The sequence below is a fragment of the Canis aureus genome, chromosome 3, assembly GCF_053574225.1.
Source record: "Canis aureus isolate CA01 chromosome 3, VMU_Caureus_v.1.0, whole genome shotgun sequence".
Taxonomy (NCBI): Eukaryota; Metazoa; Chordata; class Mammalia; order Carnivora; family Canidae; genus Canis; species Canis aureus.
Genome location: NC_135613.1, coordinates 80,005,075 through 80,028,185, shown reverse-complemented (window position 1 = coordinate 80,028,185; position 23,111 = coordinate 80,005,075). Strand labels below are relative to the sequence as shown.

At 50.2% G+C, this 23,111-nt stretch overlaps 1 protein-coding gene and 1 long non-coding RNA gene across 21 annotated transcripts in view; one reads left to right on the top strand and one right to left on the bottom strand.

Moving 5' to 3' along the window:
* PKNOX2 (PBX/knotted 1 homeobox 2) overlaps positions 1–23,111 on the bottom strand; it is a 309,255-nt gene that overhangs the window by 152,872 nt on the left and 133,272 nt on the right. For 3 of the 20 annotated variants that reach the window (XM_077894043.1, XM_077894041.1, XM_077894039.1), the window contains one exon: positions 20,202–20,307. The exons of the other annotated variants lie outside the window; for them this stretch is intronic. The gene's annotated coding sequence lies outside the window, so the exon portion shown is untranslated. The remainder of the gene's footprint in view (positions 1–20,201; positions 20,308–23,111) is intronic. 20 annotated transcript variants of the gene reach the window in all.
* LOC144311470 (uncharacterized) lies at positions 8,547–18,018 on the top strand. The gene is made up of 3 exons (XR_013377073.1): positions 8,547–8,641; positions 9,791–10,034; positions 17,420–18,018. It is a non-coding gene; the product is annotated as an uncharacterized LOC144311470 (long non-coding RNA).

The window sequence follows — 23,111 nt, the reverse complement described above, 5'->3', positions numbered from 1 at the left end:
TTGTTGTGTTCTCTGGGTTTGTCACTGTGGTGCTGGTGGCCTGTGGCACTGCCACTGCAGGCCACAGACAGCAGTAAAACAAGAGCAGGTGTTATTAACAGGGCTGAGGGAGCTGGTACCGCATCTGTCACTGAGTGTGGGCAGCCGCGGCTCCCCCTGCCTCGGTGGCTCCTGCCAGAGTCACCTCACCTCTGGGCTCTGTGGGCAGAGCGGAGCCAAGACCAGGCTCTGGGCTATGGACTGGAGCAGGGCCCACAGAAGAGATGCTCCTTTCTGGGCCTCGTGGGATTTTTTTTCTTGACTAAGCCATCAGGTTGTTGCTATCTTTTCCTTAACTCTGTTTTCAGGACAGGATAGACAGTGAAGGACTAACTAGAACCGAAGCCAGAGCCTTCTCTGAGGCAGGGACTGGGCCTCCTCTGATAAGTGAGTGCTCTGAGGTAGAATGTCTGCATGGTACGTGGTGAACGAATGAGTGAAAAGAGAAGCGGGGCTGCAGCTGGCTCATGTGTGTGCTCTGACGTGGGATGGAGGTAGGGGCTGGGAAGCCACCCCAGTGCAAACAATGAGAGAAGGTCCATTCACGGAAGAACACGGAACACACATCTAGGTAGCGCTCAGCATCAGAAAAGTCCAGAGATCACAAGTGCCTTCTATAGGATATAATGGCAAAAGCCCATATTCTAAAAGCAGGGCAAAGGGCCAAGTTGGACTTGCAGAACTAACCCCTTCCAATCTTCCCAAAAAAGAAAGCCAGAATACATCATAGAGCTTAGGTAGGACTCGGTCTGAGGGTAGAAGTCCTGTGGCCACTGTCATAGGGAGGAGAGAATTGTGGGGCATAGAAACATGAAGTTATTCAAACTTCCTTCCTCCAAATCCCTAAAGGGGCTCATCAGCTCCCAGTAAAGAACACAGAAATCAAGTTAGGAGGTCGTCATCCCTGTAGAACCTTCTGTTTCATCCTCAAGGCAACCAAGACTCGGCTTCTTTGATTCCAGCCAAGTGATAGCCCCTGACCGTCCTAGAGAACCCCTCACATAGGGCCTCTCAAGAGGCCTTGTCAGACATCACCCTCCTGAAATAGCGCAGTCCTGCCACAGTCCCACATCCAGGGGCCCATGTGTAGGGAGAAGAGGGGCCAGTTATGATCTCCATGTCTTCTCCTGCCGTTGTATTTAGAAGACACAAAATACAGAGAGCATCAGAAGAACTCTTCTGGGAAGGTGGACTGGGAGCTGGGTGCTACCTGCTTTAATTTTTCCCTCAGTCTAATGATAGGCTAGGAGGCCACCCTGGCCTTCCAGACAAAGAGTGGTGAATGGCTAACTACAATACAAAAAATAAAGATTTTTCCAGGGCATTAGCTCATTTTTCTCTACCTCTTGAACCAATTAACAAGAGTCTGGGCCATAAGTTCACAGGAGATTTTTAGTTTGGGACCACACACTCAACAATGCCAGACATGGGACAATTAGAAAAGATAGTCATTAGGAGAAAAGGCTAACAAATGCCACATAAAAACTGAAATTAAAATCCCCAAGGCTTCAGTCCAAATTCTGGGCCCTTGAGATCATGCACAGAGAAGTATGCCACGGCACGGTCGACACTCACCTAACTGCAGAGGGAGAACCACAACTGAAGTCCAGAATCAAAGAATGTTAAGGTCATTTGTTTGGCTTTCAGAATCCCCGGGAGAGCAGGCTGGTGCTAGCTACAGTCTTATTTGCAAAGCAGTGATAAATAAGCCCACAGGAATCGATAAATCCAGGAACCGTGAGTTATTCAAATGCTAGCCATGAGTCTTTGAAACCTGTGAGAAGATCTCCCCTGGCAGACAGATTCCTTAAGATAGCCAGAAAGATTGTTTAATGGGGACAAGGAATGAGCAGAGGCGATGGCAGGACCTTCAGGAACAGTTGGCATTCCCATCTCCATCGCTGGTCTTGTTTACTGTGTACCTCCAGTGGCAACAACGATGCCCAGCACATGAAGCACTTAGTAAATATTTGTTAAATGAATGATGCATGCATGAACCCCAATCTCTAGGAACTATTTGTTACTATTCCCCAAGCCAGTTCTATGTGGGAACTCCCCCAAACTCCAAGGAACACCACCGTGCCCCACCCACACACACTCTGCAAACTGCAAAAATGGCCTATGTCTACGTGTCCTGGCATCGTCTTGAATACATGCTATCAAATGCACTTGAAAAGACCTAGAATACCCCTGCCCCTAGTCTGCTGAGGAGAGAAGTGAGTCCCCTGTCTCATTTCCAGATTTATTCTGAGCCCCACACTGGACAGTGCACACCACCTACCCCCATCAACCAAACGCACACAAGTAGCAAGTGGCCAAGGGGCCAAGCAGCCTTTGGTCTGGGAGACTTTGTCACCCCCCCTACAAGTGTTAGCAGACAGGCTGGATTCCCCAGCTCTGGCATTAATTGTAGCCCATGTGCTATGATTACAAAATGGAATTAAATGACATGCCAAATTAAAGAGTTATTTTTTCTAATAAATATTTTGCATAGGATGTGTTTATAATGGCATTAATTATTTACACTGCCATATAGAGAAAGCATAAATATAAAGAGGGAGATCAGACGGTTCCTGTAGGAGAAATAAAATGAAAATTTCCATCAGGATGATGAATACCTGCAGTCTAACTTTGGGGCTGGGGCTGCGGGGAGGTGGAAAGAGAGGGACATCTTGAGAACAAATCTGACAAACGTTACCAAGGCTTTTGAGGGAGGAATATGTTAAAAATGAAAGTGAGTACAGAAAGTTTAAATATTTAATACCTGCATTAATTCTAATTCACACTTTCTTTATTTTTCAGATTAAAAATTTACAAGAATTCCCATCTCTTTCATCCTTCTCCTACGAGACACGTTACGGTCACTGTTCCAGGGACCACCTCTGGCAGCCCCAGGGGAGGAAGGAGGCATGAGAAAAGTAGCGCCCACCTCCCTCTGCCGTGGCACCCGTCCCCCAACCAGATGTCTCCCCCAGCTCCACCCCAGGAAGCCACTCTTGTTGGGTTTCTGGCGCCAGAATGGCTGATGGGACCGAAGCCACTTCCTGGCCTCCTCAGCTCTTCTCCCTCTCGGCCACGGAATTCTCAGAGATGATGCAGCCAAGATGTGGGTTTAAAGCGCTTGCCCAAGTCCAGACCTTCTGGGCAAAGAAGTATCACCACTGATTTCTCCTTGAAACAAGGGATCTTTGTCACACCCACTTCCCCTGCCCTCCGGCAGCTTTTATTCTAAAGCCTACCAGACCAGCTCTATATGCCTAAAATGATGCAATTTTAAATTCTGCAAACCAGAGTTAATTTGAATGCAAGGAAGAAAGAACTTCTTGCAGATCACAGTCAAGAGAGAACACTAGGGCATTACTTCCAAGCTTCAGCACTGGCCCCAAACCCAGCATTGAACTGCTGAGCAAACTCACCTAATAATAATAACAAAATAGACATCTGCATTCCTTCAAAAAGCACTTCCCCAGATCACACCCCACCCTACAGTTCCACACAGTGACAAGGGTGCTGTTACCAGCCTTCACTGGAGACACAGGAACCCCAGCTTCTGAAAAGTCATGTGACAAGTCCAACGACTCCCTACTTTAAATTAAAATTAAAATTCTTCCCACTTTGGGGATCCCCGGGTGGCTCAGCGGTTTAGTGCCAGCCTTTGGCCCAGGGCGTGATCCCGGGGTTCCGGAATCGAGTCCCATATCGGGCTCCTTGCATGAAGCCTGCTTCTCCCTCTGCCTGCATCTCTGCCTCTCTCTCTCTCTCTCTCTCTCTCTCTCTCTCTCTCCCTCTGTCTCTCATGAATGAATAAATAAAATATTTAAAAAATAAAAATAATAAAATTCTTCCCAATGTTACCATGCAGCTTCTCCAGCACAGGGTTCCCACATACTGGTGACATGGAAGGAAAAGAAAAACTGGGCCAAGAGATGCTTTTTAACCCCATTCCCTGATTTCTGAGAGGCTGATCTGCAGGGCAGGCCTACATTTGCGGGCTGAGAGCCACGTAGGGAAGAGTGGCTACGCTCTGCTCACCTGACGGGTCTGCTGTGTCCTGTTTCTGTTTTCCTTCTGAGACCCTCAGTGACCTTGAGGCCAGAGACCCTCAGAGGAGAGTTGTTGACAAAATTGTCTCAAAGTCTGAGCATTCTTCTGACCCTCTGGGCTTTAGACTGTCAGACACGGATGTGGTGTTTTCCTCCTTCTCTCTCTCATAGCATGCTGCACCCCCCCCCCACATCACTTACCACAAATTCCTGTGCAAAATACCTTCATAAATGGGGCTGATTAGCTCCTTGTTCTAATCAGGCCTCTGCTTAGACAATTCCCTGCCCCCAGCCCCACTCCTCTTCATGTGTCTACTGATCCACAAAGTGCCTGTAAATCAGCAGAGAAAACACACAAGCGTGCACACACACACACACACACACACACACACATGCTCCCTCCATCAGAAAGCTGAGCAGGAAATCACGCCTGTGGTGGGGATCTGGCGCTGAGAGATGTTTGGGGTTGTTTGTTGTTTTTACTCCCAGATACCTGCTGGAGTAGGGCCAGCCCTTTAAATGAGATGAGCAGAGCTAGAAATCATCCCAGCTTAATGTCTGGAGAGCAGAATCCCTCTGAGCAGTTCCTTCTTCCTTTCTCTCACATAATTCACAGTCTCTTCCTGAAAGGGCAAAGGAAACAGAGCCCCGCCCCCCAGCCAGGTAGACGGCACAACTGGATGAGCTCCAAAGGATCAGCTTCAGAGATAGCTACTCTCCTGCTGAGCCTCGGGGACAAGCACATCCTCCTGTTGGCTCCATAGAGCACCATTCAGGCTCAGAGTTAGAGCCCTGTGGGTACAGGGGCACGCACATAAGCATGTGGAGGTAAGTTTGGTAGACCAGTTGTTTGAGCTTCACCAACAAGCCTACCCACCCTTCTGGATTTCACTGGTTGTGAAATTTTCAGATGATAGAAGAGGGGATGGAGATAGCAGGGAAGAAGGTAATTTAGCCAGATGAGTATGTTGATCAGGGTCCACGCTGTGGCTGACGACAATAACAGACACGGTGATGGCAATCACAGTGCTGACACCTTGCAGGAGCAAACCCCTTTCTCCCAAGCACTCTCACCACCCTCTCTCTCACCTAATAAAAATCAAAAGAGAGATCCGATGTTTGCAGAAGGCACACTCCTAAGATCCTAGCACAGGGCGCAGCGCATTATAGGCATTCTTGTTTTTCTCATTTCTCCCTGTTCTACTCTCATTTTCTTGTGCTAAATAAAATGATTTAAAGCTTGGGTCAAGATTAGGAAGAAAGCGCTGAGGCCTCTACTGCCCCCCAGATCCTGTGTGTAGATTGGTTTTGCTGCTTTGAGGAGACAGAGGGATTGAAAGGCTCCTATGGCAGGGTGGAGGGTCTGGGCAGCCAGGAAAGATTGCAAGGAAGGAGAAAAAGCTCTCCCCTTCTTACGGGGAGGATGTCTTGGCAAACGGAAATGAGATCACCTTAATTCATAAACCTACTTTTATTTTTAAACAGCTGTTTTCAAAGGAAATGATACCCCTCCCACCTCTACACCCCCTACCCCACCCCCCACCCCCAAAAAGCAGGCCTGCCCTGCAGTCTCTCTCTGGCAAGTATCCTCTTTGCTTGGGCAAGAGGGAAAGTTCAAGAGCAAAGGGAATCACAGTTGTTAAAAGCCCTGAAAAGACAGTGAGACAGAAGCCCACCTCAGAACATTTTTCCGAAATGAGGTAACGGGGAAAGAACAGGGGAGAATTGGGGACCAGGGGACTGACCAGCCCTGTGACCTTGGACAAGTCACTTACTTTGAGCATCAGTTTTCTCCTTTTCAAACTAAGAGAAATCTAACCTAGTGGGGGTTTATTTTTATTTTCATTTAAGTTCAATTTGCCAACATACAGTATAACACTCAGTGCTCATCCCATCAAGTGCCCTCCTTAATGCCTGTCACCCAGTCACCCCATCCCCCCATCCTCCTCCCCTCTTGCAATGCTTTGTTTGTTTCCCAGAGTTAGGAGTCTCTCCTGGTTTGTCTTCCTCTCTACCTAGATGGGGCTTAACTCTCCTGAGCTATGCCTACTGAGCCTCTCACGCATGCCCTCACCAGCCATTACCACATTTATAGTGTGACTCAATTCTTACACAAACCCTGTGAGACAGGAACTCTTCCCGCCTTCTGAGAGATGGGATACTGGGGCGAAGGGCTGCAGTGGCCTGCCTGTGGGCAGAGACCCAGTCAGTTATGGAGCTGGGCTGGAGCCCAGGTGTTCTGCTCTGTAGCCCACACACGCTCCCCACATCACAGCTGTCTCCTGATGGGCAGATGAGGTCATGTACACGCAAGTCCTTTGGAAAGTCTAAAGGCTGGAGAATGTGAGGTGCTATTTCTGACAGTTTGGAGAGTGGGGAGGAGAGGGGCACTTCTCATTTTTGAAGCTTTCCTAGGGTCTTCTTCCTAGATCCTTGGCAGTGAGAATTTTCTCCTCCCTTTGTTCTAGAAGCACTGCCCCACTTTTTAAAGCAGTAAAAACCACAGATGTCCCACAGACACCCGGAGGGCAGGTGGGGTGGAGGGTGAAGCCCTGAGGGTTTCAGTCCCTTGAGAAACCTGAGACAACCCTGTCCTGCTTCTCCAGCTCTGTCCTGACTCTTTGAAGGTCTAGGGCAAGGTCTCTCCCTGCCCCAGACGCCAGTGTCTCCATCTGGAATGGAGATAATCTGAGCAAAGCCAAGCGGCCAGCCAGAGTGTGGTGGTAGAGGAGGGCAGGAGGACAGAAGCCATGTTGGGGTGCCTCCCCCTGGGAGCGGGGAAACAAGGGGAGGCTTGTTTGGGGGCCATCTGTGGTGCTGGAAACTGCTGTGAGCATCTTAGATGCTAAAGAGGAACTTGGGCAGAGAAAAGGCTTGAAACTTCTCATAGAGGCTGGTGTTTGCCGGGGTGGGTTTGTTTGCAGGATTTGAAACAAAGGGTGCTATGGTCATATATGTTGAGGAGGCTCTAGGTTCAACTGGGTTTTCTTTAGTGCTGGATTTCTTAAAATGTTTAAAATTGTAATGAGTCCTAGGACTCTTTAAAAGGGGGTGTTCATGCAGCTATACCCAAACTTGCTTGGCTTTGGAAGTCATTCTCTCCCCCACAGAGCTTTCTGTGCTGTAGAGCCCACTTGGGGGAAGTGCTAATCTAAGGCAACTCTCCCATTTCACAGATGGGGCCAGAGGAGGATGGGAATCTCTGCAGCTTCTAAAATTGGCCACCTTCCTGAATGCCCCTCATCCCTAGGGGGCTAAGAATCGCTCCACACCTGTTTCCAGGGATTAAGGAAAATGTGTTCGACTGCAGCTGTGGTGCATGGAAGAAAGGACATCTGTCTTCTCTTTTTAAGGGGTGGGGGTGGCAAATGCGGTGAGGGGAGGGGAATGAAGAACTAGGCCCCTTAGAAATGGGGAACCATTTAACAGAGTAGAGGAGCAAGACAGCTAGACAGGTCACCCTGAGAACACTCTATGCCTTCCCGAGTCTTAGCAGGGACCACCCAGGAGGCCATGTCCCAGTCCCAACACCCACGTCTGCAGCTATTGGGCCCACTCAGAGACACTATGCTTGACCTCAGTTTCCCTTTTTGCTAATGGCTCCTTCCTGGAAATGAACTCCTGTCCAGCAACAAAGTCCCAGGGCCCCCAAGTCCATGGTAGCCTGAGCTGCAAAGACCTGGGGAAATCACCCATTACAGTTTTTGCAGCTAAACAGGGAGCTCAGCCAGGGAGAGAGAGAGAGGGCTGGGGGAGTGATGCCCACACCCTGCCCCTGGCCCCAGATCCCCCTTCCCAACCGCCAATCCAGAAAATGGATCAAGATCTCCTGGTAGCTCCTAGTCTGCTTCTTCTCCAATGAGTCTCCCTTTTTGCAAATGTCAGGCGTGGCACCAACCTCTCAGGTTCAGGGAGTTGAGTCCTAAGGGGCTTGAGAAGACTGACCTTTCCCACCCTCTAAAAATGGGGAGAGGACTGATTATAACCCCAGCTTTGTTGAGGTCACTGGGGGTGGGGCGAATGGGATTCCTATGGGCCAGAGGAGCTGGATGGAGGGTGCAGGGATGGAGGCCCCCTCCCCCTACCATTATACATCATTCTGGGACTTTCTCCTCCCAGCTCTGAGCCCAGCCAAGGCAGCTGTTGTCCAGATCCAAACAAAGACCTGAGACTTCTTCCAACCAGGCCGAGCTGGGCGGTCCGTGGATGGGCAGGGGTTGTGGGGGAGCAGAGAGATGGGGCAAGGGGGAGCCAGGACGGGAAGAGAGTCTGCATGTCTTGTCCTCTGGTCCATGCCCTTTGTGCTCAGGCTTGAGATAGCCACTTCTGTGGGGCCCAGGCTGGCCCTTGGGCAGCCTCTCCCCCTCCTGCTTCGCTCCTCAGCCACATGCCCTTGGGCTGAGCTAAGTCCAGAACCCGGCTGAGTAGGGGAATTGTTCTGAGAAAGTGGCCCGTTGGCTGGTTGCTATGGAAACCGACATACCACAGTGCTGACCCCGGAGAGGTTTAGCACGCTCCCCCAGCAGGGATGCCAGCAGCTGGACTGCAGCTGTTACAGCGTAAGTGGGGGCTGGAGCCTCCGCCAGCAGTCCCTGCTGTTTGCCTAAACTCGTCCGGCAGCAGCTCCCCTCCACTCGCCCCCACCCCCAATCCCAGCACAGCCCTCTCCCTGCTGCAGCCAGGAAGGGAGCCGCTGAGCCTGCCCAGGCGCCAGGGGGTGGGGGTGGGGGAGGGGAGCAGAGCTGGACTCCAGAGAGGGGGGGTCTTTTATGGAGCAGGACCCCTCCTCCCCATCGCATTTCGAGGGAAACCGAGGCCCAGAAGTGGTGGAGGAGAAGGTGGTGGCCACACAACCAGGGCAGGGCAGGGTTTTGCTTTTGGTCCTCCCTGCACTGAGTGAGCGCTCACGTGGAGTCCTGGGCTCCGTGCAGAGACGCAGCTAACCCAGCATCACTCCCGGGCACAACCATAAAGGGTAAGGGGGCATCACTGAACAGCAGGTGCACCCGAAAAGCTGACCACAGAAAGTGGGGTACGTGAAGAAGAAAGGGAGAATGAGTTGGGAGCAGTGGGGAACAGCAGGAAAGGGCGCTGGAGAGATCGGAGGGGCTGGAAAGTTAGAGGAGAGAGGTCAGGAGGTACCCAGAATGGGCCCAGGAGACGCGTGGTGGACGGCTCCTTCCCCCAAACAAAGACAGGCCTGCCGAGGACTCCCCACAAAGAGAAGGGAGTGGAGAAGGGGGGGAGCATTAAAATCGGTTTCAAGGAGGCATCTCCTGCCATCCCATCATGCCTTGAGTTCCCCAAGTGGCCTAAAGCAAACACACCAACCTGCCTCCCTTCCTCCGTGTGAAGCTGCAAGACTCAGGCCAGGCTAATCTGCACCCGGGACTCTAAACAAACACCGTCCAGCCAGAGAGGAGAGATGGCCCTCCCTGGGGCGGCCCCATCAGCCGGCCGGCCCGCACAGCAGCCGGAACACCAGCTGCCTTCCATTCCCCCCATACAGCTGGCCTCATACCGGGTTTGCTCTGACCCTCATCCCCACCTCTCCAAGGACATGGGCCTGCCCCCCCTTTGCTGCCCTTCCTCATCTAGAACTGGGGCCCAAGTCAATGCCTTGTGAGCAGGTGGTCCCCCTCTTCCTCCAGAACTGCATCTCACTGCTCCAATGAATGAACACCCTTCTTTATACTCTTCCCTTCCAGCCACCCTCAAGTACTTGGTCACAGGTGACTGGAGGGCTGCTCTGGATCCTCTCACCCTCTTGAGCTATTGGGAAGTTACTCTCTTTACAAAGGCTTTGTTCCGCCAACATGAGACTCCTGGTACAACTCAAGAATGAGCCGACATCCTTACACTCTGTAACTGTAACCGAAGACCGGGCTCTGCAATGGTCCAGCAGCTTCTTTCGCACTTATCACCTTTTTAAAAGGCAATGTGGTATCTCAGGTGAGCGATTCCTATTGGGTTTGCAGATCCAACAAGAAAGCATCGAAGCTGATGTCCCGCTCCTCTGGCCCACCTCTCTGCCTCTGGAGCAAGATCCATTGCTCACTTATGGACTCTTAGCCTTGACTTGGGGGTAAGATGCACTGGCTAGGAGGTGCCTGGAGCCTGCCCTGGCCAGTGAGGTCATCAAAAAGCATTTGCTGAGCAGTTGACCATATGCCTAGCACTGTGGGTATGGTGCTAAGGAGGAGGCATGTGGAAAAAGTCTTGGACAAGGGCCCCAGGAAAAGTTTGTAGTCTTAATGGAGGACAAAAGTGATGTGAAACAGATAAATCAGAGCTCAGCAAGAGAGCACCCTGTGTGCAGACACAATGGTAGCTGAGGCACTACACTCTCCAGAGAAAAAGATGTCCACAGGAAACTTTTTCTTTCTTTCTTTCTTTCCTTCCTTCCTTCCTTCCTTCCTTCCTTCCTTCCTTCCTTCCTTCCTTCCTTCCTTCCTTCCTTCTTTCTTTCTTTCTTTCTTTCTTTCTTTCTTTCTTCTTTCTTTCAGAGAGGGAGAGGGAGGGTGGGGTGGGGAAAGGCAGAGGGAGAGAGAGAATCTCAAGCAGGCTCCATGGACTTGGGGCTTGATCACATGACTCTGAGATCATGACCTGAGCTGAAATCAAGAGTTAGACACTTAACTGATAGAGCTACCCAGGCGCCCAGGTCCTATCCATTTCTTGAGGCCAAGTGCAGACACCTACTTGGCAGCGATGGGGGTGGGAGCAAACTATGGTGGCAAGGATAAAATCAGACCTATGAAACCATGGCAGTGGTGAAACTCTAGCCAGAGCCTCCTTCTATCTCTCCTTCTTGGGAAAGACAGATACACAAACACCTGACATCCCCTCTTGACGGCAAGTGTCTCTTTACTCTTCCAAGATGAGAAATGTGCCATAACCCAGGATGCAGGGTCTGAATCACTCTGGGACTTTGTCACATTCCCCCTGAATAATGACGGGCATTTACAGTTTCCACAACAGCTATTTCATTTAAATCCACACTTCCTCCTGTGACATGGGTGGGGATTATTATTCCCATTGTACAGATGAGGAAAAAGAGGCCCAGAAAAGTGAGCTGTTGACCTGAGCTCATGTGTTTGAAAGTAACAAAGCCCAAGTCAACCAAGGCCTTCTGCTGTGGGCCAGCACGCTCTCCAGCATGCTATAAGGCCTTTCCACTAGTGTCCTGTTCTGTTTCTTATAGAAACCAGCACCTGGTAGTTGATTAGTAAACATCTCCTGTACAGCAGGAAAGCATAAAGTTGCCCAAGTTGTCCTGAAGACCACAGCAAGACATGTTCAGCTGCCTGTATGTGTGGTGGTGGGGTGTTAGAGGATGCAGCAAGAGTCCAGATGAGTGCCCGCTTCCATGGAGAAGGTCACCCTGAAGCGCTGAGCTGCCATTTCAAAGAGATGGTGGCAAAGGATACTGAACTAGTTTTAAAATAAATTAACTCTTAAAATATCCTTAAAATCCTCAACCTATGTGAGCAGCAAACATCTTTCTGATGAAAAATTAAATAAATAAAGGATGCCTGGGTGGCTCAGGAGTTGGGCGTCTGCCTTTGGCTCAGGGCATGGATCCTGGAGTCCCAGCATGGAGCCTGCTTCTCCCTCTGCCTCTGTCTCTGTCTCTGTCTCTGATGAATAAATAAATGAAATCTTTAAATAAATAAATAAATAAATAAATAAATAAATAAATAAATAAATAAATAAAAGAGGTTGGGGATGAGGAGTGGGGAACTGTCAGCAGAGAACAGGTTGTATGGTAAAGAGCGGAAGGAGGTCAGAGGGTAGACAACACAGGAGACCAGTCAGGCCTCCAGCCAGGTTCCCCACAGCAGGGTCCATGGCCAAGTGCTGCTCTACCCTTGAAGCAATGGAAGGTGGGCCCTCCATTAGCTTCACTAATGACGTACCAGGGTCCTGAGATGGGGAGATGCCAAGGAGCCCCTTCATCTGGAACAAAAGGCAAAGGGTCAAGCAGGGGAATCCGCAGGGCCAGGCTCAGTGTGTGGAAACAAGGACAAAAGGCCTCGTCTGTGCAGATGCCTGTGAGCACTGACGCACTGGGGCATGAGGGCCCGGGCATAACAGAGCGTCTTAGGGTGCCCAATGGCAAGAGATCAAACTCCTGGTGTACAGACAGTGATTCAAAAAAGGTTACTTTACTGGTCACTTATTACAGGAATTTTTTAAATGTTGGAGCTGGTAGAGATTTTAGGGACTACTTTGCACATGTCCTGGCTTAGTGCCTAGAACGCAGGCACCCCCCCCCCCACCATGTTTATTCAATGAATGCATACACGATTGGATGGAGAGAGAAGCAGAACTCTGAAACCGCTGATATTTGTAATGATGTTCTGACGTCTGAGATATTGATGTGCCTTCCGAATCCTCCAAGAGAAAGCTGTGCTTTCTGCACTCGTTAACTGCCTTTTAGGGTCAGGTGCTCTGATGATGGTAACTCCTTGTGAATCAGAATCCAAGCCGGTTCTGTTTGATCAACCTGCATGGAGTTCCTAGAATGTGCCAGACACTGTGCAGAAGTACTTCACTGCCCCTTCTGTTCCAGACCATGAGGGAATAGGATTCAGGGCTCTGACAGTCTCATGCTGCAGAGGAGGCAGGCGATTGCAGCAGGAGCTCCTCTGCCTCCCCACCTGGGGGTGAGGGATGCATTCTCTGCATCCCCTGGGGTTCCAAGCAACTTCTGCTTTGCGTTAAAAAAGATGGAGATGACCCCTCTGGCCCCCTCCTGCCTCAGCCAGAGCCCTCCACCCCCTGGCAGCCTGGGGAGGTGGAAGGGGGGGGGGCAAGGCTGCCACGGGGCTCGTCTCCTTGCCATTTCTTTGGCGGCTCCCTCACTGGCCCTGTTTTTCAGACCTCTAGTAATAAAAACAAGCCAATAAAATGAACATGAAAATATATTCATTAGGATTTATAATGCTCATTAAAACTGCCTGTGTACGAAAGCATGACTTAGCTTCATATAAGTGGGAAAAAAATGCAAATTATACTGCATGCAAAGGAGATATTTCCCTAATCGTCCAATCAAATGCCAGCCCAATTATCTGTGGCCAACCCAATGGGTTAAAATTATACTCTCTCTCCTTGGACACAGTGAGGCGCCTGAAAGTGTTTCATTTTAATAAAAATGAAATCTGGACCCTGCAGAAAACCAGCTTCACTAATGACGTGTTTACACAGAGAAAGACAATTTCTAGTTAATGGTGATTACTACCGAGAACAAATTAAACTTCCTGGAGTATATGGGTTAGAGATAATGGGAACGGGGAAAAAAGTTATGGTTTTAGTGTGTGCGTGGCGGCATGGGGGAACAGGGTGACAGAGGAGGAAAGAAGCCCGGCACCTCCAGGAGGAAGTCGAGCCTGCAGGGATGCTGGGGTGGGTGAGGACGGGATTGCTGGAGAGACTGGCTGTGTGGGTTGTGCCAGGCCCAGCCACCCAGCTCGGGCAGTGGGAGGGGGCAGCTGGCTCTGAGCTCTCAAAACCCTATGGCTGGCCCCCTTCATCTGGAGCAGGGCCTGCCTGCAAGCTCAGGCCTCCCAAGCACTCTTTCCTTCTTGGGACAGCAGGTGACCGATTCTTACCACTCCTCAGTCTTTGGGAACATGTGGAAAGTGCCTCCCATCCCATTCCACTGGCTTAGCGGTGACAAAGCCCAGAGGCAGACCTAGGCAAAGCCAAAGTGAGCAAGCAAGCTTCAGATGGGTGACAGAGGGAGCAAAATGGACAAGGAGGTAGAATGACAGGATAGTCATTATGTTGGTAACATAGCTTTGCCAACCCTTCACTAAGTCCTTACCCTCTGGAGGGTGCCATTCTAAAACATTACTCATTTTTACCGTCACCTTTGGGGCAGTATCATCATCGTCTTCCTCCTCCTTCTTAAAGCAAGAAAACGGAGGCCAAGAGATGATGTCACACGCCTCGTGAATGAAAAAGTTGAGTTTCTAATCCTGATCCAATCCTCAGACCGATGCTCCTAGCCATTGGGCTACCCTGTCTGGCTACTATGAATATGGAGCCCTTTACTATTGGTATCCTCTGGGCTATGAAAAAGAAGCCTCCAGCTTACCGCACAGACTCCAGGCACTCAACTTCCTATTCGCTCCTTTGCCCACTGGAGGACATGGAGATGCTCCTGCAGCAGCAAAATCTCAGGAATTGCCAGATCGCTTCTGCTCCCCGTCTCCCCTCTCCCCTACCTCCTACAGGTGAGCCAGGGCAGGGAGGTGGGAAGGGAGCCAGGATTCCTCCAGTGCTGAGTTTTAATGTATGTTCTTTTGTAAACAAGAACAATCATTTGTGAACAGGCCCAGATGCAAACAGTCCCCAAATCAGGAATTCCAGCTCAGAGGCGCAGAATAATACAGCTTTGGGGAAGATTTAATAATAGTAAAATTAAAATTGTAACTGAAGCATAATGAAGAATGTGGTACAAACAGGCACTGCAAAGGAAAAAAAAAAACCCTACACAGATTAGCCCCTATGGAATAGTGATTGGTTGAGAGCAACAGTAAACAATGCACAGAAATGCAACTTAATTATCTCGCAATTCTTAACATTCTACCAAAGCCACATGGAAAGCTTTGATGTTGGCAGCAGCCGAGGCAGCAGCGGCGGCACCTCCTCTGTCTCCCCTGCTCCTGAAGGAAGATCATTACTAAGAAATTTGCAACCACTCCAGCAGCTGAGCCGGAGAAGAGCAGCGGGGTTTATCTGCTGAGAAACTAGGAAGTGGCCAACCACCTGGGAAGAAAGCATCTCTCGAGGGCCACCAAGTCAGGGGATTGGTGGACAAAAAGAGAGCTCTGAGGATTGGGGCATGAGGATCAGGATGCTGGTAGGGGAGGCTCAGCTGACAACCCATCTTCAGAGCTAAGTGGGTAGGCCTCCTCGGGGAGCCCGGGGTCCATCAGCCCCAGGACTGGCTTAGTAAGCACGCACCGGGGTACTTGTTGGATGGAATCTGGGCTGCCCCTCCTCTCCTCTTCCCCCCCAAACACACAGTGAGTACCATCTGGTTGAGAATATCTTCATTGTTCCTGGATTTGTCCCTGAGTTGACCAGCCAGGGTTCAGGGCCACGGGGTAAGAGACCCAGAAGAAGGACTCTTCATTCTGAGTCAGATGCCTCTTTTAAGGATGCTTCTGAAGGACATCTGAAGAGATGGATTCAGTGGACTCTCACATCCAGAAGCAGAGACCAAGACGCCAAGGCCTGGCTTCCTCTCTCTTGAACTTGCCCAAGAACATGGTACCACAGCCACTAATCCATTTCCTTCCTCTTTGGAGTCCCCCTTTACTCTTTGTGAATGGTGATTCCTAGAAACAAGGGATTCCTCATCTGATCGGTCAGTTGGTTGGCTGAGGGCAGTCCTGCCAAGAGACCGGGGGGTGGGCAAGATGACCTCCTGTGGTCCCAGGCATACACAGGAGTGTAAGAAACCAAAACTGTGGTCCATGAAGTCCCTACATCAAGGTTTGCTTGGATTTTTGCCTTGTCTAAGCTCCTAGGAAGCCTCCTGACTTTGTTTAGTTGAGTCCTGAAGTGCAGCAAGACAGAACCCAGTTGATCCCTAATCATGAGATGGCTTGGGAAATTCCAGCCCTTTGGTGATGGGGGTTCTAGGGTGCCAGTTTTGGGGCTACCCACTCACGGGCTCTCCCGATGACTGGTCACATAAGTCCAGAGGAAGTCCTTGATCCCTAGACAAAATAGTCAAGACAAATAGGTTGCCCAGACTCCTGAGTGGCCTGGGGAGAAGGAAGAGGTAGTTTTTTCCTGTGCAGGTGATGGGGATGCTGCTCTAGTTCCCCAGCAGTTGCCACTGTCCTGGAAGGAAATATTTTCTGTGGCTCCTCAGGGTTTCACTCCTATCATTTTGGAAATCAGTTCCTGGGTAAACTAAGTTCCCCCACTTCACAGATTGTAGATTCTGAGTTGTAATGGAGGGAGGCTACTGAGAGCTCCAAGGTGATCCTAGAGAACACTGAGGGGTCTAGGATGTATGCATTATCCACTGCTAGGGGCCAGGGGGCTGGGGGCTGAGGGCTGGGGGAGGGCAGGGAGAGGCAATCTCAGTATTGATACGTTTATGTGGGATGCCGAGCTGTAGAGACTCTGGTACATTGGAGCACTGCAGAGACTCACCAAGACCCTGCCTCCTCTGGCAGGGCAGTTTCCAGAAGTGAACAAAACATGCCCCCCACCTTCATCACGCCCTAACTCACCATTATGGTTAATCTGTAGTCTACCCCTCTGAACACGATTTCCATAACCCTTATCTCATTCTGAAAATATCTGGCTTACGTAGGGTTCATTGTCTACCCTCCTTTTCCACTAAAATATAAATTCCTTAAGAGTAGGGGGTGTGTCAGTGTTGTTCAGCACTGTGGCCAAAGTGCCAGGCGAGTGGCAAGTTCTCCATAAGCATTGGCTGAATGGAAGAATAAAATGCCTGAAGCCAACAGCCTAGGCCCACTGTTATCCTCAGCCTCCCTTTCTCAGTCTCACCTTGGGGGTGGCCCAGTCTCCCCTAAAACACCTGGCCTCAAGATACAAGTGAGGCTGGAGCTTGGCCAACGAGGGGCTGTGGGACAAGGGAAATGCTCCTAGAGTCTGGAAACATAATGGAAACAGACGTAGAGTGCTCACAGGCTAGGTACCAGGCGTGGCTCTGAGTCCTCAACACGGATTAGCTCATTTTCATGGTCACAATGTGGGTTTTGATCCTGCCAAGTCCACTAACTGGCTGTATGACCTTGGGATGGTCACTTCCTCTCCCGGTCTTATTGTCTCAGTCACTGAGAAAATGGAGAAGAGTGGGCGCTACTCTAGAACATCTGCTAGACTGTAACCCCAGAAAGGACAGGGGCTATGTATGCACTGTTGCAGCCTCAGGATCTAGCATGATGCCTGGCACATGGAAGGTCCTCGATGAGTGTTTATGAAACGAACAAAGTAATGTTCTGTCTACCTGTGTTCTCGGATCCTAAGCTGCCCGTTGTTCTGCAGCACACAGGTCACTTTCTCATGTCCCTTGGGTCCAGGAGGCCCTGTCTATTGCTTCCAAAAGCCCCAGGGGGCCTTAGACTCGGAGTTCACCTAGAAGTGTGTCCTCAACGGAAGGGAGATAGGGACTCCCAATGCAGCTCTGGGGCTGGAGGAAGAGAGAGCTGGCCAGAGTGGGCAGGGGATTCTGCGTCACCCAACACAGGGATCGTGATCCCACACTGCCACAGGCTACAGCCCCTCAGAGGAGCCTGCAAGTAGGCAGGGCAGAGCTGATGCTTTTCTTTATCTTACAGATGCAGAGACTGAAGCTCAGGAAGGGTAAGCCACCTGCCCAACGTCACGCAGCTGTGTGACCCCGAGGCCTCCTCCCGTTGCTTCCCTTGCTGCCCTCCCTGCTCTCAGACTGGAACCCTGATGCTTTTGGCAGAGGAGAGAGCTGCTGGAGAGGTGGCCCCTCACGGAATCTCCAGCACCCCATCACGGCCTTGGAGGCACGGCAATCCGAGCGAGATCTGGGAGACGGAAAACTATTGGTGACTTTATGCACTTGCAGATTTAAACACACGTTTTATTCTTCGTAAAAAGCTGCCTGGCAGTTGCCCGGGTGCTACATTTTTGCAGATGTCAGATGCGTCCACCTCTTCACTCCAGTTGCCTAATAGCCCAAGTGGTTGCTGCCTCCGTTTGTTTGTCTCCTTGGGGTGTGCTCTCTTCAGCCCCGGCAGCCCCAGGAAGCCTGGTGTTACATAAGCACCTCATCAGAATAAACATCCAGCTAGACGCCTCTTCCTTCAGTCCTCCCGCCCTGGAGGAGCGCCTACCTCTAGCCCCGCGTTCTCCCAGAGTGCAGAGAGAGATTCCTGTTCCTGACAGCTGCCCCTTATTACCAGTGGTCGCCCTGAGGAGCCAAGGCCAATTTGCAGCATCTCTGGGCATCTTGTGCCTTCTGTAAAGGACAGGGGGTAGGGGATCGCCTTTACTCTGACCCCGGACTCTCTCCTAAGCATCCTGGTGTCCCTCCTAGCAGGTATTTATTCAGAGAAAACCTACTGTGGGCCAGGCCCTGTGCTGGGTACCAAGAATATAAATAGGAGTGGGCCTAGATCCCTTCCTAGGGAAAAACCAAAGCAGAGCGGAGGTGACAGACGCGCTAAGAAATAACTACAGATCAGCAGCTATAATTGAGAAATATATGTATTCTGGGATCCAGGGAGGGAGGAAGGAAATTGTGGCTCTGCCCAGGAGTCAGTGGCATTTGCGAGGGGCTTTGAAGGACACGCAAGTGTGAATGAAGGAGCGAATGAATGAGTTAGGATACATAAACTGCACAAAGTAATACATGACAGGAGGTGTGAAAAGCAGTAGGGAAAAGAGCATGTGGAGGATTGAACTAAAGCCACTTCTCCTGGTACTCAGCTACCCCAAACTGGCTCTGGTCTGGCCAGACTCCCTCCTTCTTTGACTCTGAGAGCAAAACTGCTGACTTCACCTCTTCGTGGCCTCTGTTCCCACCTCTTTAGACTAGAGCCAACGATATAATATCTACACATAGGGTTGTTGCAAGGACTAAACGAGATACTATGTACTATGTACACGTGTGTGGCGGGCCTGGATAAATGGAGGAATCATTATTACTGCTTTTGTTACTATTACCACTACTGTTCCTGGCAAGCTTCCAGGAACCTTAAAAAAAAAATGCCTGGGAGGCATAAAAACACTTCTGGATATACTTGATTCTCCACATGGTAAAAGATTAAATTCTTCGCTTCCAACCCAAACATATCAGGAAGGGCCTTTCTACTCTTTCTTGATGATGAAATGAAAAACATTTTGGAAGAGGCAGCCTTTTATCACAGGAGCTTGCTTGGGCAATCCTCAAAGGCCTCACATAGGTTCTGTTCCCCGGGACAGAAGTCAGAGCCAATAGGTGACCCACTTAGCTCAAAGCTTCGCTCATACAGGTGCATTAAAGAGCTCTACAGATGCCGCTATTAGGACCTCTTAAAGGAGTGAGCTGAGCCCGCATGCAACCCCAGGCCCTGCTGGTGAAGGCGCGGAGTGTGTGTGTGTGGGGGGGTGTCCACTGCTGTCACTGGAGATGGTTGGTGGTGAAGAAGTTGCCCGGCATCTGCTGGGATTTGGGCCTGGCAGTCCCACATCCCGGGGAGCCACATGGACCTCTCATGGAGTACACTGTCTTGTCCTGGCTTTCAGGACCCCACCACACACACTTACCCAAATGCCCAAGCCTAAGGAGGGGATCTCGTCCTGGATACCTCACCACCCCCCAGCCTCCATTTCAAGTCTACCTGTAACACCTCACAAATGTATACAGTGTTCTCTTTCTCCACCGCTACTTCCTTCAGGCAGGACACCAGCGTGACTTGCAATACCTTTCTAAAAGGTCTCTGATTGTTTTTTTTTTTTTCCCCCTGCCTTCCTCTAATCCATTCCACACACTGAAACAGGAGTGATCTTTCCAGGACACAGATCTGGCCAAATCAGTCCCTTGCTTTGAACTCTTCTGTGTACCAACCCTGCTAGCCTGGCGCTCGAGACCCTCCGTGGCCTCCAGCCCCACCTCTCACCACAGCCTCTATCCCACACAGTGCTCCTGTCAGATGCGAAATCCTGCATTTCTGCCCCCCAGCCAAGCCCTCCCTAACTACTGAAGTTCCCTCGGCTTTGAGTACTTCCAGCCACTCCCTTGTTTCTTGGCTAACTCCTCGTCCTTCAGGTATCAACCCAGACACCCCCGCTCTCGAGGAACCTTCCTTGATCCCGCCAGATTTTATGAGGTGCCCTCTGTGGGGCTCTCAGAGTGGTCTGCCCTTACCATACTGTCCTCGAAGCGCCTGCCCACCTGTCATCTGTCCCTATTCTCTCACTGAGCACTGAGCTCCAAAAGGATTCCCATCCTGATTCATGCTCGAACATAGCGGGCAATAAACTTTTGTTGAATGAACAACAAATGAACAAACAAATGCATCAAAGACAAACTAAATGAATGAATGAATGAGTGACTTAGGCCACATAAGCTGAAAAAAAAATCACATAACAGGAGGTCATCCCCACCGTGGAAGCTGAGCACATGACTCGGGAGGCAGAGACACGGGGTGGAGGCAGGAAGAGGTCCGGGGCTGATCCAGCAGGTGAGCAGCAAGAGAAGAAGGGAGGGGCCCTGGCAGAAAGGCAGGAAGGACACATGAATGAACTGCCCCTTTCCGCCCGGCCCCGAGCCCTGCACCCTGTCTGCATAAATCTCGGCTACCTGAAAACAGAGAGTTTTGCCAATAAGGAGACTTAACGCCATTTCATAAACTTTCTTTAAATTAAAATCAGGCAACGCACACACATACACATATACCCCACAGACATCTTCGTCGCTGAAAAGTTGCTCCCTATAAAATAAAAGAAGCTGTTTAAATGTCTTCCTTCCAAGCTAGCCCCACAGAGCTGGAGCTGAGAATACATTAGCCTTTAATGAAGTGAGACTCTCATCTTCCAGGAGACACCTCATTTAGCGCAATTGTTTCAGAGCCATTACAGAAAGACAATTACAAGGAAGCGGGGAGAGTAATTGGAAATGCTGGCAGGAGTTGGGCGAAATGATAATAAATAAAAATATTCAACCTAATAAGCTTCCAGGAGGGGGTGGGATGAACAAAATCAACATAATTAGAACTGAACCTTAGCAAGGAAACACAGACAGCAGGGTGGCAAGTGCTCAACTTGTACAGGAAGAAAGAAGTCGCAGGCAGCCGAAGATGATTCCGGGCCGCGGGCTGCTGGCCCCCTCCGGAAGCTGCTGGAGGGCGGAGGGGTGCCCGGAGCCCAGAGCTGGCGGTCGGGGGGTGCTCAGGGTGTGCTGTTCCTGGCCACGGAAACCTGGAAGGCTGGGCCTGGCGCAGCCGGGGGCCTCTGTGCGAGGAGCTGGGCCGGGGGAGGTCGAGGGGGGAGCACGGCCGCAGCCCTGGCTCGGTCGCTGTGGGTCTCTAGTTTGCACCATGGGCTAGAGGCCTCCGCTCTCTGGGCCTCGCTTCTCTCATCTTAACTCCAGGGAGACAAACTACAAGATCTGTAAGTGGTCTCCCTGTCTTCCGTGAAGGCTGTCTCCCTCTATAGGTGTGTCTTCCTCTCCTTATCTGATAGGTCCCCTCTTGGGTTCTGAAATTTCAACTCGGGAGCCTAGAATTTAAACTTAAGAGAGTCAGCCTGAGCATCGTTTATATCCAAGTCATTCCTGACCCCACTCTACTTCCCCCCCACCCCAGGGGACACTGGCCACATCCTACTTGCCAGGCCCTGGCCTGTCTGCTGGATCCCGCGCAGCTCCTAGAACACAACTGTGTTTGTTGATAGCTCCGTCTCTCCCTAAAAGGCCATGAGTACTGTTTAGAGCATTTGCCGGGGAAACGGTATGAGGCCTGGGACTGGTTTCAAAATAACCCCAGTGAACAGGGGAGTGCTGATTTACATTATGATTTCTTGTTTGGTTGTTTTTGAAAAAAGGAATGTACTAACTTGAGGTCAGGGACCTCAGATTTGTCACCCGCTACTTAGCTCCGGACCCGGTACACAGCGGGCACATACTTATTTTTTTGTAGCATAAGGGGTCTCCAGTAAACATGTCAAATAAACTGACTGAGGATCAAACTGAAGTCAAATTTTAAAACTTTGGAAGATTCTCAGATAGTCTCAAGCAATTCCAATAAATATAATTCAAACCACACTTAATTTACTGAGAGCCGGTAATATGCCGGCAGTGTGCCAGGCCTTGAAAATTCACGGGGGAAGAGGATTCCCCAAGTGACTTTCCCTAAGGAATTTGCCATCTAGTGAGACTCAGGTTGTAAGGCTTGAGGCATGATGTGAGGCCACACTGGGGGTGGGCCATTTGTCCTGAGACACAGGCATATATGCTTTAGTCTCAAGTCCTGAACAGTGGGACAGTGCCCTTAAGTCCGTGGTCTTCAAATGAGTTTACACGTCTATCAGTAAAAAATTTTCATATACCTTCAATATGTATATATATCAATGTGTGTGTGTGTGTGTGTGTGTGTGTGAATTAGACCTACTACTCTACCAATATATGTCTTATGGAACATATTCAGAAATGGAAATCTAAACAGGATGAGATTTAAATAAATAAATAAATAAATTTGAAATATTTTCTTTTCTTATTCCAATGACCTATCTTGCTCACTTGGTTTTGGAGATTTCATGTGTAGAGTACCAGGGTCCCAGGACTAGACAGGCCTGCCACATAGAAGGGGTGCATGCAGGGCTCAGTCAGTTAAACATCATCTGACTCTTGATTTTGGTTCAGTTGATGATCTCAGGGTCACGATGTCAGGGTTATGAGACTGAGCCTCATGTCAGGGTCCATGCTGGGCATGGAGTCTGCTTAAGATTCTCAATCTCTTTCTCTCTCCCTTCCTCCCCACCCTCCCACTCCCCCAGTTCACATACACGTACCCTTTCTCTAAAAAAAGAAAAAGAAGTAATTCCAGGCTGCTCAGTATACCAAGTGGAATTTAACACTTGCTTTTCTCTGGTCCTAACACCCAGTTTCCAGTACCTGGTGACAAATGTGCCTCCAGGTCCATTAGAACCCTGGAACAGAAAAGCCAAGCAAAGGATGGGAGAAGAACCCAGACACCTCCCTCTGAAAGAAACCAGGAGTAGTCTTATTCATTCATTCATTTGGCAAACACTTATTATAAATTCAGAATGTGCCAGGCACCATGCCAGGTGGAGTGAGGGCTACAGGCCAGAACCCTGTGCTGACTCAGTTTCATGGAAAAGGCAGGATGCAGATATACTTGGGATGTGGGTGGACACTAATCAGTGTCAGGAGATTCAGGCCAGGTGCTCTGGGAGGGAGAAACTGCCTTCCCCTGAGTGATCTAAGACTTGTTCAAGAGGTGGCATGGGACTAGGGAATATGGGCAGGCTTTGGCCACGCAGAGAGAGAAGAGACAG